The 16426-nt window shown below is 47.3% G+C and overlaps 1 protein-coding gene across 1 annotated transcript in view; it reads right to left on the reverse strand.

The window, feature by feature from the left end:
- The window catches only part of LOC126267144 (uncharacterized), a 296096-nt gene extending 280866 nt beyond the window's left edge, over window positions 1-15230 (reverse strand). Inside the window, exon 1 of the mRNA XM_049972072.1 lies at window positions 14967-15230. The gene's annotated coding sequence lies outside the window, so the exon portion shown is untranslated. The remainder of the gene's footprint in view (window positions 1-14966) is intronic.
- Window positions 15231-16426: the final 1196 nt, after the last annotated feature.

Below are 16426 nucleotides of genomic sequence, written 5' to 3' on the forward strand. Positions count from 1 at the left end.
TAACTGCGGCAGCAGCATATCTTCGGAACTCGAGATACTTCAATGTATTTAGATTTAAATCAATAAAACAGGAACCAATGAGGCTGGTCTTGAAAAACGCGCGCCAAGTGTCGACAGACCAAGAGTGTTGTTTTTATCCACTTCTTTGAGTCAGCGTGGATTTGTGACAGACGATTAGTGCATATGGCGAAGATTGACTTGCTCGTGGTTTGTAAACGGTGCTTCTTCCTCAAACAAAATTTTGCATAGATACGCCCCATCACTTGTCGTAGATAACATTCCAAGAATTGTAACCAATTTTGGAAGTCATTGTCATGAAACTGTAAGTGCAACGAAATATGAAGAGGATGAAATGAGATGGAATTTGTGTTCGCTGAATCGCTGAACACTCATTTGGTAGATCTCTTTCGCACTTCCGAAACGCCGAACAATGACATTTACATTGCATGTCACTGCTGCCACGATGCTTGCTTCATTTCTGTCAGCAGTTGCTATCTTTTTCTCCACAATTCCAGTTTCTAATGTTTGCAAAGGCAGCTCGTGTGTGCTTGCCGCGACCCGGATACTCTTCAGCATACGACCGCGGCACTGCTCTATTAGCTTGGAGAAGTTTGTCGTATTCGATATTTACTTTCTCGATTTCCGTAAACATTGTGAATTTCTCAGTAGCTTTACGTGGATGTTAACTGATTGCTACAACAGCGGAACACAGAGATATGGGCGCACAGGTAAACACAAGAACCATACCAGAGTTATGTGTCTGCTTACATTTGGAATAAGAGCACGAACGTTCGTTGAATCCCTTCCTCTGACGGGGTGACAGTGGTTTACAGCGCTGTTACCTCGGTACTAATTGATCAAATCCCTAGGTACACCACTGGCCATTAAAATTGCTGCACCACGAAGATGACGTGTTACAGATGCGAAATTTAACCGACACGAAGAAGATGCTGTGATATGAAAATGATAAGTTTTTCAGAGCATTCACACAAGGTTGGCGCCATTGGCGACTCCTACACCGTGCTGACGTGAGGAAAGTTTCCAACCGATTTCTATTACACAAACAGCAGTTGACCTGCGTTACCTGGTCAAACGTTGTTGTGATGCCTCGTGTAAGGAAGAGAAATGCGTACCAACACGTTTCCCACTTTGATAAAGGTCGGATTGTAGCCTATCGCGATTGCTGTTTATAGTATCGCGACAATGCTGCTCGCGTTGGGCGATATCAAATGACTGTTAGCAGAATATGGAATCGGTGGGTTCAGGAGGGTAATACGGAACGCCGTGCTGCATCCCAACGGCCTCGTATCACCAGCACACGAGATAACAGGCATCTTATCCGCATGGCTGTAACGGATCGTGCAGCTACGTCTGGATCCCTGAGTCAACAGATGGGGACGTTTGCAAGACAACAACCATCTGCACGAACAGTTCGACGACGTTTGCAGCAGCATGGACTACCAGCTCTAAGACAATGGCTGCGGTTACCCTTGACGCTGCATCACAGACAGATGGGCCTGTAATGGTGTACTCAATGACGTACATGGGTGCACGAATGGCAAAACGTCATTTTTTCGGATGAATCCAGGTTCTGTTTACAGCATCACAATGGTCGCATACGAGTTTGGCGTCTTCGTTGAACGCACATTGGAATCGTGTATTCGTCATCGCCACACTGGCGTATCACCCGGCGTGATGGTATGGAGTGCCATTGGTCACACGTCTCGGTCACCTCTTGTTCGCACTGACGGCCTGCTGAACAGTGGACGTTGCATTTCAGATGTGTTACGACCCGTGACTCTACCCTTCATTCGATGCCTGCGAAACCCTACATTTCAGAAGGATTACGCTCGACCGTATGTTGCAGGTCCTGTACGGGCCTTTCTGGATACAGAAAATACTCGATTGCTGCCCTGGCCAGCACATCCTCCAGATCCCTCACCAATTGTAAATGTCTGGTCAATGGTGGACGAGCAACAGGCTCGTCACAATACGCCAGTCACTACTCTTGATTAACTGTGGTACCGTGTTGAAGCTGGATGGGCAGCTGTACCTGTACACGCCATCCAAGCTCTGTTTGACTCAATGCCCAGGCGTATCAAGGCCGTTATTACGGCCAGAGGTGGTTGTTCTGGGCAAGGATTTCTCTGGATCTATGCATCCATATTGGGTGAAAATGTAATCACATGTGAGTTCTAGTTTAATATATTTGTCCCATGAATACTCCTTTATCATCTGCATTTCTTCTTGGTGTAGCAATGTTAATGGCCAGTAGTGTATATTAATTGATTATGGATATATTTAAGGTGGTATGTCTTAGCTGCCACACGCTATACGGCGACCAAGGCAAGAGTGTACTACTGAGCCACACCTGCTGAAAGATTTTTTGTCTGAAGTAATCCAGTGATCCAATGCTGTGGGCTACGTGAATGTATCCAGAATGGTGAATGTATCCAGAATGGAATCGCCCTATTATTGGTGCCGCAGCCTCCACAACTGTGGTGGCGTAAGCCGTCTCCAGCACACCGGTCGGCAAATACATAGCGTCAAGATCGATAGCAGGCTCTGTATCAAGCGCGCCTATCACGAGAGAGGCCATAGACACATCGACAAGCAACTCACTGCCCACACCCTCTCGACAGCGTGTATTTAGGCCGCCGCCGCTGACCGGAGGGTCTCACTGACTCACTCCACCGCTCGGCCTCACTGACTCACTCATTCCATTGGCGTCTGCCATTCACTTGCAGAGCGGGCTCGGTTCATCGCAGGTTGCGACAGTACATAGTGACCAGAGTAGTGATTATAGCGGGACTAGTGCTTGATATCAGCAGCGAGAGGACTACACTCATCCTCATAAATTAAGGATAACTGCAGGATGTGGTGCCACACAACGTGGCACTACACACAACTGGCGCTAATAGCATAGCCACATAGGGAACACACGCGACACAGATCTGTATGCCCACAGTATTGGTGATAAATTGAGAAAACAGTCCCGAAACACGTGTGCCACAAAACGCCACTGTTTCCTGAGCATGTACCCCGACGTCAGTGTGCGATATGATCACCACGCACACGTACACAGGCCGCACCAGGGGTTGGTGTAATGGATCAGGTGGTCGAGCAGCTGCTGCGGTATAGCCCCCAATTCTTGTACCAGTGCCTGTTGGAGCTCCTGAAGTGTCCTAGGGGTTCGAAGACGTGCAGCGATACGCCGACCGAGAGCATCCCAGACGTACTCGATGGGGTTTAGATCTGGAGAACAAGCAGACCACTCCATTCGCCTGATATCTTCTGTTTCAAGGTACTCCTCCACGATGACAGCTCGGTGGGGCCGTGCGTTATCATCCATCATGAGGAAGGTGGGACCCACTGCACCCCTGAAAAGGCGGACATATTGGTGCAAAATGACGTCCCGACACACCTGACCAGTTACAGTTCCTGTGTCGTCCGCAGCTCGTGGTCTTGCGGTAGTGTTCTCGCTTCTTGCGCACGGGGTCACAGGTTCGATTCCCGGCGGGGTCAGGGATTTTCTCTACCTCGTGCTGACTGGGTGTTGTGTGTTCTTCATCATCATTGACTCGCAAGTCACCGAAGTGGCGTCAACTAAAAAGGACTTGCAATACTGGGGCCGAACTTTCCCGCATGGGGCCTCCCGGCCAATGACATACGATCATTTCATTTTTCAGTTCCTGTGTCAAAGACAAGTTCGGGTGTTCGTGCACAAATCATAATCCCACCCCACACCATCAAACCACCACCTCCATACAGGTGCCTTTCAAGGACATTAAGGGATTGGTTCCTGGTTCATGCTAGATGAAATGTTCAAATGTGTCTGAAATCTTTTGGGACATCAGTCTCTAAGCTTACACACTATTTAACCTAAATTATCCTAAGGACAAACACATACACCCAAGCCCGAGGAAGGACTCGAATCTCCGCCGGTACACACTAGATGAAAATCCGGCGAAACTCACTGTTCAGGCTATACCTGGACTCGTCCGTGAATATAACCTGGGACCACTGTTCCAATGAATACGTACCGTGTTCTTGACACCAGGCCTTATGAGCTGTCCTGTGACCAGGGTTCAGTGGAATGTACCTTGCAGGTCTCCGGGCGAATAAATCATGTCTGTTCAGTCGTCTGTAGACTGTATGTCTGAAGACAACTGTTCCAGTGGCTGCAGTAAAGTCCCGAGCAAGGCTACCTGCAGTACTCCGTGGCCGTCTGCAGGCACTTAGAGCGAGATATCGTTCTTTTTGTGGTGGTGTGCACTTTAGACGTCCTGTACTGTAGTGCCTGGACACGTGTCCTGTCTGTTGGAATCTTTCCCATAATCTTCAAATCACACTTTGTGGCACACGGAGGGCCCGTGCTATGACCTGCTGTGTTTGACCAGCCTCCAGTCGCCCTAGAATTCTACCCCTCATAACGTCATCATACGTGTTCTTTGAGCCATTTTCAACACACAGTCACCATTAGCACGTCTGAAAACATCTGCACACTTACTCGCTGCGCCGTGCTCTGACATGCACCAACACACCTGTGCGTATGTGGACTGCTGCCAGCGCCACCGTGCGACGACCTCAGGACAAATGCACAGCATGGTCATACCCCGAGGTGATTTAAACCCGCAAACCACCAACCAGGGCGTTGTTTCACCATGTATCAGCATTATTCTCAATTTATTAGCATGATTTCACTACTAAAAAGCTTGCCGCAAGACATAGAATCTACTCAAAGTCAATAACTGATACCTGTTCTTGTAAATAAAGAAGCGTATTAATCCACGTGTGCATTTGTGTTGTAGAAAGGGGATCCCGGCCACCCATCACAACATTCTCTCCCTTGCTTTCTTGCGGTACAAGGCTCTGCAATTATTTAATACAAAATCCTCTAGCGTTTCTATTAGTGACTGTCTACTATTCTACTAGACCACAGATACTGTAGCTTTAGCAAATCCGCACTTTCAGTACTATTAAAGTGGCACATTATGCGGGTCCACTTTGAGGACTTTTAATATGCTATTTTTTGGTTATTTTTGTTCCAATGCCACCCAAATTAGCTCTTCTAGAATCAAATTTTTATTTTTTTTAATTTTCAGTCTTAAACTAAAGTTATTGTTATGTGAATTAGAAAACTTTCGTAAATTACTCGTAATAACATAATACGACGTGCTTTTCATACACTAGTGAAATAACCATACAATATACACTGCTGGAAATTGAAATAGGAACACCGTGAATTCATTGTCCCAGGAAGGGGAAACTTTATTGACACATTCCTGGGGTCAGATACATCACATGATCACACTGACAGAACCACAGGCACATAGACACAGGCAACAGAGCATGCACAATGTCGGCACTAGTACAGTGTATATCCACCTTTCGCAGCAATGCAGGCTGCTATTCTCCCATGGAGACGATCGTAGAGATGCTGGATGTAGTCCTATGGAACGGCTTGCCATGCCATTTCCACCTGGCGCCTCAGTTGGACCAGCGTTCGTGCTGGACGTTCAGACCGCGTGAGACGACGCTTCATCCAGTCCCAAACATGCTCAATGGGGGACACATCCGGGGATCTTGCTGGCCAGGGTAGTTGACTTACACCTTCTAGAGCACGTTGGGTGGCACGGGATACATGCGGACGTGCATTGTCCTGTTGGAACAGCAAGTTCCCTTACCGGTCTAGGAATGGTAGAACGATGGGTTCGATGACGGTTTGGATGTACCGTGCACTATTCAGTGTCCCCTCGACGATCACCAGAGGTGAACGGCCAGTGAAGGAGATCGCTCCCCACACCATGATGCTGGGTGTTGGCCCTGTGTGCCTCGGTCGTATGCAGTCCTGATTGTGGCGCTCACCTGCACGGCGCCAAACATGCATATGACCATCATTGGCACCAAGGCAGAAGCGACTCTCATCGCTGAAGACGACACGTCTCCATTCGTCCCTCCATTCACGCCTGTCGCGACACCAGTGGAGGCGGGCTGCACGATGTTGGGGCGTGAGCGGAAGACGGCCTAACGGTGTGCGGGACCGTAACCCAGCTTCATGGAGACGGTTGCGAATGGTCCTCGCCGATACCCCAGGAGCAACAGTGTCCCTAATTTGCTGGGAAGTGGCAGTGCGGTCCCCTACGGCACTGCGTAGGATCCTACGGTCTTGGCGTGCATCCGTGCGTCGCTGCGGATCGGTCCCAGGTGGACGGGCACGTGCACCTTCCGCCGACCACTGGCGACAACATCGATGTACTGTGGAGACCTCACGCCCCACGTGTTGAGCAATTCGGCGGTACGTCCACCCGGCCTCCCGCATGCCCACTATACGCCCTCGCTCAAAGTCCGTCAACTGCACATACGGTTCACGTCCACGCTGTCGCGGCATGCTACCAGTATTAAAGACTGCGATGGAGCTCCGTATGCCACGGCAAACTGGCTGACACTGACGGCGGCGGTGCACAAATGCTGCGCAGCTAGCGCCATTCGACGGCCAACACCGCGGTTCCCGGTGTGTCCGCTGTGCCGTGCGTGTGATCATTGCTTGTACAGCCCTCTCGCAGTGTCCGGAGCAAGTATGGTGGGTCTGACACACCGGTGTCAATGTGTTCTTTTTTCCATTTCCAGGAGTATACATACCGAACTAACAGAGTGGACACCTGTCACATAACTGATGTGAACGTCCAGTCAAATTTAATTATTGGGGTACAATACTTCCTGGAAGTTGCGAATCAGTTACATCAGAAACGAAAATTTTACGATGTTGCCGCCTACTGCATAAATTTCTGTGGACGCCCACAGACAACTTGAGACAGTTGTCCCGCGTCACTGAACGAGTAAATAGATAAGATGTAACTGGGGAATTTACCTCAGCACATTCCGCAACGGTTTGTCCGAGGCAGAAGGCGCACGCGCTACCTGCAAGAACCGCGCAGACTCCACGAACAGTCGGCTTCGTTCCGCTCGTTTCCCGCTGGCATGCCTTCTGATGTTATGGACACAGGCGCGCGCGCGCATGGTCGTGGCTCATTAGCTATTACCTTTTCCTCCCACGATGGTATCGGGACGTCAGATTCGGGGCCAAATTAGGCGCGGAACCAACTCCGGCAGCGATATTTAGGGGCGATTCCGGCACAGCGGCCGCCGTATAAAGGACGCGGGATAAGGAGGGAGGGCCCGGCCGCAGCTGTGTGCATCCAGATACATCTGACGTACCCTGCCACTCGGCTCGCAGCCGCAAGGCCGCGCGGAGCCGCGCCGCTATCGCTCATGCGCACAGCGCGGCCGACCGTGAAGCGAGCGCGGGCCGCCGCCCCCCGGCTAGCGAGTCAGCTGACCGTGCACGAGGCAGAGGTAGAGGCAGAGGCAGCTATCGATAGCTCGCCGCCCTGCCGTGCGAGCACCAGGGGAACTGTCTCGCGTGCGGGGGCGTAGTTAACCTGGCTGACCAAGCAACGCAGGCGGACGCGCCATCCAGTCTCTTATATGGTAACAGATCGTAACCAAAAATACCTACGAGACGTATTCCAAAACTACACTACTGACCATTAAAATTGCTACACCACGAAGATGACGTGCTACAGACGCGAAATTTAACCGACAGGAAGAAGATGCTGTAATATGCAAATGATTAGCTTTTCAGAGCATTCGCGCACGGCTGGCGCCGGCGGCGATACCTACAACGTGGTGACATGAGGAACGTTTCCAACCGATTTCTCATACACAAACAGCAGTTGACCGGCGTTGTTGTGATCCCTCGTGTAAGGAGGGGAAATGCGTACCATCACGTTTCCGACTTTGATAAAGGTCGGATTGCAGCCAATCGCCATTGCGGTTTATCTTATCGCGACAGTGGTGCTCGCGATGGTCGAGATCCAATGACTGTTAGCAGAATATGGAATCAGGAGGGTAATACGGAACGCCGTGCTGCATCGCAACGGCCTCGTATCACTAGCAGACGAGATGACAGGCATCTTATCCGCACGGCTATAACGGATCGTGCAGCCACGTCTCGATCGCTCACAGACGGGGACGTTTGCAAAACAACAACCATCTGCATGAACAATTAGAGCACTTTTGCAGCAGCGTGGACTATCAGCTCTAAGACAATGGCTGCGGTTACCCTTGACGCTGCATCACAGACAGAAGGGCCTGTGATGGTGTACTCAATGACGTACATGGGTGCACGAATGGCAAAACGTCATTTTTTCGGGTGAATGCAGGTTCTGTTTACAGCATCATGATGGTCGCATCCGTGTTTGGCGACATCGCGGTGAACGCACATTGGAAGCGTGTATTCGACATCACCATACTGGCTTCTCACCCGGCGTCATGGTATGGGGTGCCATTGGTTACACGTCTCGGTCACCTCTTGTTCGCATTGACGGCATTCTGAACAGTGGACGTTACATTTCAGATGTGTTACGGCCCGTGGCTCTACCCTTCATTCGATCCCTGCGAAACCCCACATTTCAGCAGGAAAATGCACGACCGCATGTTGCAGGTCCTGTACGGGCCTAACTGGATACAGAAAACGTTCGACTGCTGCCCTGGCCCGTACATTCTCCACGTCTCTCACCAACCGAAAAGGTCTGGTCAATGGTGGCCGAGCAACTGGCTCGTCACAATACGTCACTAGTCTTGATGAACTGTGTTATCGTGCTGAAGCTGCATGGGCAACTGTAGCTGTACACACTATCCGAGCTCTGTTTGACTCAATGTCCAGGCGTATCAAGGCCAGAGGTGGCTGTTCTGGGTACTCATTTCTCAGCATCTATGCACCCAAATTGGGTGAAAATGTAATCACATGTCAGTTCTTGTATAATATATTTGTCCAATGAATACCTGTTTATCATCTGCATTTCTGTTTGGTGTAGCAGTTTTAATGGCCAGTAGTGTAAGATCCACTGACCAATATTTAACTGGTGATAGGCCCGAATGAAGTTTCACGCACGCAGCGTTGTCTACCGACTCTTTAGGAAACTGTTGCTGAATTGATTAGGTTCAGTAGTCGCTTGCCAGTCGGTGAGACAAGATCGCAATGGACGAGACAGTCGTAGATCCCTCCCGCTGTGAAGTGCGTGGCAAAACAATCTTCAGCTTCTGAAACCCATCGTGACTTATGCCTACTGTAAGAATCTGAAATAATGAGTGACAAACAAGTTCGAAAATTGTGTCGACAATTTCAAAATGGCCGCACAAATGTTGACGAACAGCGGAATGGCATGTTCAGTATTCGGAGCGTCGACATCATTTATCAAGTGGACCAAAAACATCGAATTGGTCGCCTAATGAATGCCAAAATGTTGCCCTAATCTCAGTTTTCAGGACTGTCAGTCAGTGAACAGATTTGATGTCACAAATTGTGTGCAAGGTTGGTTGCAGAAATTCTCACTGATCAGCACAAACAGTAAAAAAAAAAAAAAAAAAAAAAAAAAAAAAAAAAAATGTGTAGTACACGTCAGTTTTTCGAGAGCTGTAGACAAGATGGAGGTGATTTCTCTCGCACCTTGTTAACCGGCGACGAGACGTTTTGATTGATTTAATGGACTGTGGATCAACTATTACAGCTGACATACACTCGTGAAATGCTGACCAAACTGAGACGTGCGATCCGAAATCGACGCTGCGAGACAATGTCTTCTGACATAATCCTCCTTCACGGCAACGCACGCCCTCACGCCGCTGCCAAGACAAAGAAGAAGATTCAAGATTTTCGCTGGGTACTTTTTGATCACTCTCCGCACGGTTCCGACCTAGTACCACACCTCCTTGCATTTGAAAAAGTGGGTGGGTGGACAGTGATTTCAAAACGACGATGAAATCAAAGCTGGCGTTACCAACTGTTTCAGTTCCCAGCCGGCAGACTTCTACGGGGAGGGGTTAAAGCACCTGATGCAGCGTTATAGAAATTATGCGGATGTGAACGACGCTTATGTGAAAAAGCAAAGTAGATACCCAGTAAAGTATTACTGTCAATAAAAACTATTCCTCGTGATCTTAGTTTTGGTATACGTCTCGGGCATCTAAATCTATACACAGCCATCGGAGGGTGTATTGTATACCACTGTCGCTTGAACACACTTGCTGTTCCAGTCGCGAACGTTTCGCGGAAAGAAAGATTGCTGGTAAGCCGCCGTGAGTTCGAATCTCTTTGATTTTACCTTCGTGGTCTTTAGGCGAGATTTACGTACGAGAAAGCAATACGTTGGCCGACTCATCAAGGAACGTACGCTCTTGCAACTTTTACAGTTAACCAAGCCGTGATGCGGAAAACCCACCTTGGAAAGTCTGCCGCTGGAGTTTGCCGAGGATCTCCATGGCATTTTCACTCTTACTAAGTTAGTCTGTAACAAAACAAACTGTTCCCCTTTGGACATTATTTCCTCTAACCATCCTATCGTACGGATCCAAAAACGATGACCAATATTCAAGTGTCGCTTGAACTAACGTTTTGTACGCTACCTGTTTCGTGGATGGACCACATTCCTCATGGATTCTTCCTCAGTCCGGCAACTGCCTTACTTGCAATTTGTTATGTGTGATCGTTCCATTTTAAATCGCTCGGTACGCAAACTCTTAGATAGTTTATGGATTTGGTTGCTTCCAGCGACTGGTCCGCAATCGTGAATCATACATCAATGTGTCTTTCAGCCTATTTATACGTAATATGTTACATTGTTCAAGTTGAGTATGAATTGGCAGTCCGCGTATCAAGTCTCGATACTGTGCAGGTCTTCTACTACTTCGCTACAATTACTGAGCGATGTCACTTCTCTGTTACAACAGCATCATCCCCAAAAATCCTCATGGAACTTCAGACATTATCCACTAGATCATTTATACCGGGTCTCTCTCCTTAGTCAGACGCATTTCTCTGGTTTTTCAGCAAATATTTGCAATTTCGTTTTAGCATTGTATAGCTAGACTCGGCGCAAACAATGACTGCTCGTTAACCCCCTTCATACGATGTCCAGTGTCAACAGAAAACAGAGGTTATTTTTAAAGCGGAATTTTTCGTGCCCATTCGATAGGGCGGTTCCAGATTAGTCTAGAGTGGTATTTGGTTTATCGATACTTTTAACAGAGGGCGTAACAGACGAAGAATAAATAACAGCCCAGCAGCTACTCAGCAGCACAGCAAGTTTGACCGTAGCAGTCAGCAAGGGTCATAATAGTGCTATCGCTGCTGGAGTGAGGTAACACATATCGATAAAACAACTATTGCACTAGACTAATCTGGGACCGCTCTGTCGAATAGACAAACAAAATTCCGCTTTAAAAATAGTTTTGTTGGTAATGGGAAACAAATCGTCGCTTTCTGTCGACACTGAGCGACACCTGAAAGACGTGATGAGCAGTCTTAATTTGAGCTGATTCCAGCTACACAACGCAAAAACGAAAGTGAAAATATCTTCTCAAACATCAGTAAAAATGCGGCTGCCGACTCTTAGAAGAGACACACTGTTATATACAGGAATACTGTGAAAAGTAGTGGTCCAGTAACACTTCCTTGGCGTACGAGCGAAGTTAATTTTACGTCTGAATATTTATCTCTGTTGTGAATGAGACGTTGAGTTCTGTTTGCTAGAAACTCTTCAATCCAGTCACACAACTGATCTTATATTCCGTACGCTCGTATTTAATAAACTGCATTCGCCAGTGACAGGAGCCTCTTCAAGATATTTTTTTATTACAGACCTCGCAAATCTGCGACGTACAACACACAGCAAGTGTTACGTAACTTTTTAAATGCTTAATAAACGTTTCGTTTTCGTTTAATAAACGATTCGAGCTCTTGCCCATGATCAGATGAGTTTCTTAAAATGTCTTAAAATCGAAGACTTCATTTCCATATTATGTCGCATTACGGATTTCAGAACTGTAAGTGCTAAAAGTGTATTTGAATTGCCTACAGAACGACTAAATGCACTCCGCTAGCCACCAAGCGGTGTGTGCCGGAGGGCACAATTCGCGCCAAAGTCATAATCCCCCCCCCCCCCCCCCCCCCCTGTTACACTCGCGGACCACGCGAGGGAAAAACGACTGTCTGAACGCCTCATTACGAGTTCTGATTTCCCTTATCTTTGAATGGTGATCATCACGCGATTTCAAAGTTGGTGGTAATAATATTTTCTCTACATCCTCGGAGAAAATCGGATTTCGTAATTTAGTGAGCTGCCCCTACCGTTTAGCGCGATGTCTATTTGCAAGTTTATCCCACTTCAAATTTCTATGTGATTTGTGACGCTCTCGCAATGGCTAAATGTACCACTCCCGAATCTTGCTGCTCTTCTTTGGACCTTCTCAGTCTCTTGAAAGAGACCCATCTGGGAAGGGTCCCATACAGACGAACAATAATCTAAGACTGGACGAACTAACGTATTGTAAGCAATTTCCTTTCTTGAAGGACTGCATCGCTTCAGGATGCTACCAATAAACAACAGTCTAGAGTTCGCCTTTCCCGTTACTTGTGCAATCCAATCACTCCATTTGAGATCATTTCGAATAATCATACGCAGATACTTGACGGATATTTGGAAAATAGGTAAAGTTGCTGAACGATTAAAAATTTCACCATATGTTTGCCTGTGTCGACTCCCACTCAACAAAAGGAGGCTGTACAGATTCTTCTTATGGCGTGAAGTCTACAATGAATGATAATATTCACTTCACTACGGGATATATAGCAGCGACGAATCCGTTTTTGTTCTGCGTCGCCAAAGGACTAAATCGGCACAAATATCCTTTACTGTCGCCTATTTCTAAATAACAGAATCGTAGACATTCAAGAATTCTAGCTCTCCCAAGCTTTCCAGAAAATTCTCGACAGTTCCCTGGAGTTTGCTAAAAATCAGCGACCAGAAAAGAAAAAGGGAAGCTCAAACACGGTGCGACTGGCGATTTTTTCCTGTTACTTTCCCAAAACAGGTAAAAACATCGGGTTTACAAATCTTTGCCGGCACACAGCTTCCATTTATCACGTGAGGACATCCGGTCTCTTATATTGTAAAAGGAAGCTAAATTGTGTCAGCGGCATGCAACTCGAGCCATAGTAGCCCGTTCAATACATTTTGCTTTCAAAACCTTCGCATATATGCATCAGATGGTAACCATGTGAATTTTCTCCAGTTCAGAAATGTAGTACATATTCCGAGCTCTCACTCATCATCAAGTGAGCTTGCATTTAAAACATTACTAATTCTTTTTTAATATTTTAAACATAGCTGCACAACAGCAACTGTTTCACGTAATAAATTTATAAACAGCCGACCAGTTGCAATGGATATAGAAATTCTTTACTTACGTTTCGACAAATATAAATTTGTCTTCTTCAGAAGGTAACAATTTTACATTATTCCTTTGTAAAATTGTTACCTTCTGAAGAAGACAAATTTATATTTGTCGAAACCCAGGTAAAGAATTTCTTTATCCATTGCAACTGCTCGGCTGTTTATAATTTTATTAATTCTTTTATCCTGTTTTAAAACTAAATTAAAGGGTTAATTTCAGTATTATGTCGCATTATACTACAAGAAATAGTACCTATCGAGAAATAACTTGGGGAGAAAAAATTACTTTAATCTTTCACAGGACACGTAAAAAGGCGGACAAGGGTATTCTTTATGCGAATAAAGCAACCTGAAAATGGTTCAAATGGCTCTGAGCACTATGGGACTTAACGTCTGTGGTCATCAGTCCCCTAGAACTTAGAACTACTTAAACCTAACTAACCTAAGGACATCACACACATCCATGCCCGAGGCAGGATTCGAACCTGCGACCGTAGGAGTCCCGCGGTTCCGGACTGAGCGCCTGAACCGCTAGACCACCGCGGCCGGCAAAGCAACCTGAAACTAGAGAGTGAGTGAGTGGGACAGATGTCGAGGAAACCGAGACAGAAATACGACTGTGTTTATCTAATAGGTAAAGTTTAACGTATTTGTTCTGAAAACTGCTTTTTGGAACACTTCCTGCGTTGATTTTGTGGGAAAGTGCAAGCTATCCACAATTAGCATCACTGACTTTATCAGAAAAGGTGTTAATGTGTAATTTCCTGATACTATTTAGGCAGATTGATCACGCTCGTGCTTCCGAAAAGAACTGACAAGTGGGTCTGGAACAGTTTACACGACGGTTAAAGTTCCTGAACCAGCTCCAAACGTCATATGCCTCCTTGTGTCGAGACTCTCACGTAATGAAAGAATTATGAGAGGCAGCAGACAAACTTCTTACAGCTTGGAACCTACCGTGATGCACGAACTTTTTTTCGTATAGCAGAGACAACTTACAACTTTTTTCTGCAGTGTGGCTAAAGCACTACACTGGTGCCTCGTTGCACACAATTATAATTAAACTTAAAATGATCTGACAACTATCGTATTTCTAAGTAGCAAAATCGCAGATATGACAGCAAGAAAACAGCCACATGGTGACACACACACACACACACACACACACACACACACACACACACACATACACACACCACATTACAATGGACTTCATTTACTAAGCCGTGTTGTTCTCATCATGTCAGTTTCAAATATAATTTGACCTTCTTTGTAATACGCTGTTGATGAAATCGTTTCGTAATGCTCTAGCGAGTGGTCTCCAAACAGAAATCGATAGCCCTTCTATTCATTTCCCTGCCGCTGGCCAGTCTTAAAAATAGCCAGTGAGCTGGCTCTATGATCTGTCAACCCGTGTTCGTATGTGCATGACACGTGAGACAGGCGTTGAGTTAGCTTGTAGTTCCGTCAAATTGTGTTATGCAGGTTGATTACGCTTGCGCGAAGAGGATTACAGTTCTGGCAGCGTGTAGTTCTTTTTCAAGGCAAAAGTGATGTTGTGACTCTGAGAAAATGTATGATTTCTATATGGTCCTGTTGCTTACAGGTAGACACCGTTGCTGTAGGTACGAAGAGACGCAGATGTGGGCGTGCCGTTACACAGCAGCTTACCTGAGGCTGTTGTCATGTCGCACGGACACTGCAACCAGACGTGGCACTTGGCTCTGGCGACAGTGGTAGCAGGCGAATCTGGGCGATCGTTTACGAAAGACGCGATAAATAAGTCGGTGCGAAGATAGACGACGCCAGCGTCAACAAAGTTTGTCTGGCGGTGGCGCAGGCGCAGTGATCCGCCCCGTGCAAGCGCCGCGCGCGCACTGCGTCCCGCGCCGGCGGCCGACGCCAGCGCCCCTCGCGGCGCGCGGCCGAACGTGCGCCACGCGACGCCTGTCATCTGTCGCCTAGCGCCCCGCTCCGTTGCGTCAGAACAAGGCACGACATGGCAGCGCGGCGGTAGGGGGAGCCAGACAGCGCACCGACGACGACGCACGCTGTAAGGAATAATTATTTTTAACGAGGGATGTCCCAGAATTTCCGCGTTTCACCTAGTGCAGACGCGGAAATCGTTGCAAGCGCGGTGCGCGCGTGGGGCGATGAGCAGTCGCGGCGCACGACACAAATCGTGACTGCTCGCCGGCCTAGCTGGGAAATCCAATGACTCGGATTGCCGGTAGAGCGTGCAGCGAATCGTCGCTCTTTCGTGCGTACTCTTTATATGCGACGTCGTACGCTGCTCACTGTATGTGACACCCGATCCGTTACTGCCTTCTAGCAATCTTCTGCAGTAACGCCATCAACTGGATGAAATTTCAATACGCCTTTCCACGGGACAACAGATTATGTTTAGTGATTAATTATTGCTATCGACCAACACCGTAAAAGAAGAATTTGAGCCACGCTTTTTCTTTTTCGTCAGAGCAAATAGAAATTTATGTATTCTAGCGAAATCTAATGCCATCCAAACATCAGCGTTGACTATTTTAGCGCCAGATTCCCAACTCCAATGTGCTATCGTAAAGCAGTGCGTGCATTTATTCATATGGAATGAGGTACGAGGGTAATCCCAAAAGCCAGCCGGGGTGGCCGTGCGGTTCTAGGCGCTACGTCTGGAACCGCGTGACCGCTACGGTCGCAGGTTCAAATACTGCCTCGGGCATGGATGTGTGTGACGTCCTTAGGTTAGTTAGGTTTGATTAGTTCTAAGTTCTAGGGGACTGATGACCTCAGAAGTTAAGTCCCATAGTGCTCAGAACCATTTGAACCATCTAAACCCAAAAGTAAGGTCTCCTAATTTTTATAAGTACATAGACCTGTTTATTATGGTTTACATCAGTTTACAGCTTAAACATTTAGCTAGTTTTCGACATAATCACCATTTCTATCGATGCATTTTTGTAGACGCTGTGGCAGTTTCTGTGTGCCCACGTCATACCAGCTCGCCGCCGTGCTGTTCAGAAAGTTATGAACCTCTTCTTTCACCTCGTCGTCGGAGCTAATCGCATTCCGGTCAAATGTTCTTTTAACCTACTGAACATTTGATAGTCACTGGGAGATAAGTCAGGACTAGGGCG

This window comes from Schistocerca gregaria, chromosome 4 (assembly GCF_023897955.1).
Source record: "Schistocerca gregaria isolate iqSchGreg1 chromosome 4, iqSchGreg1.2, whole genome shotgun sequence".
Taxonomy (NCBI): domain Eukaryota; kingdom Metazoa; phylum Arthropoda; class Insecta; order Orthoptera; family Acrididae; genus Schistocerca; species Schistocerca gregaria.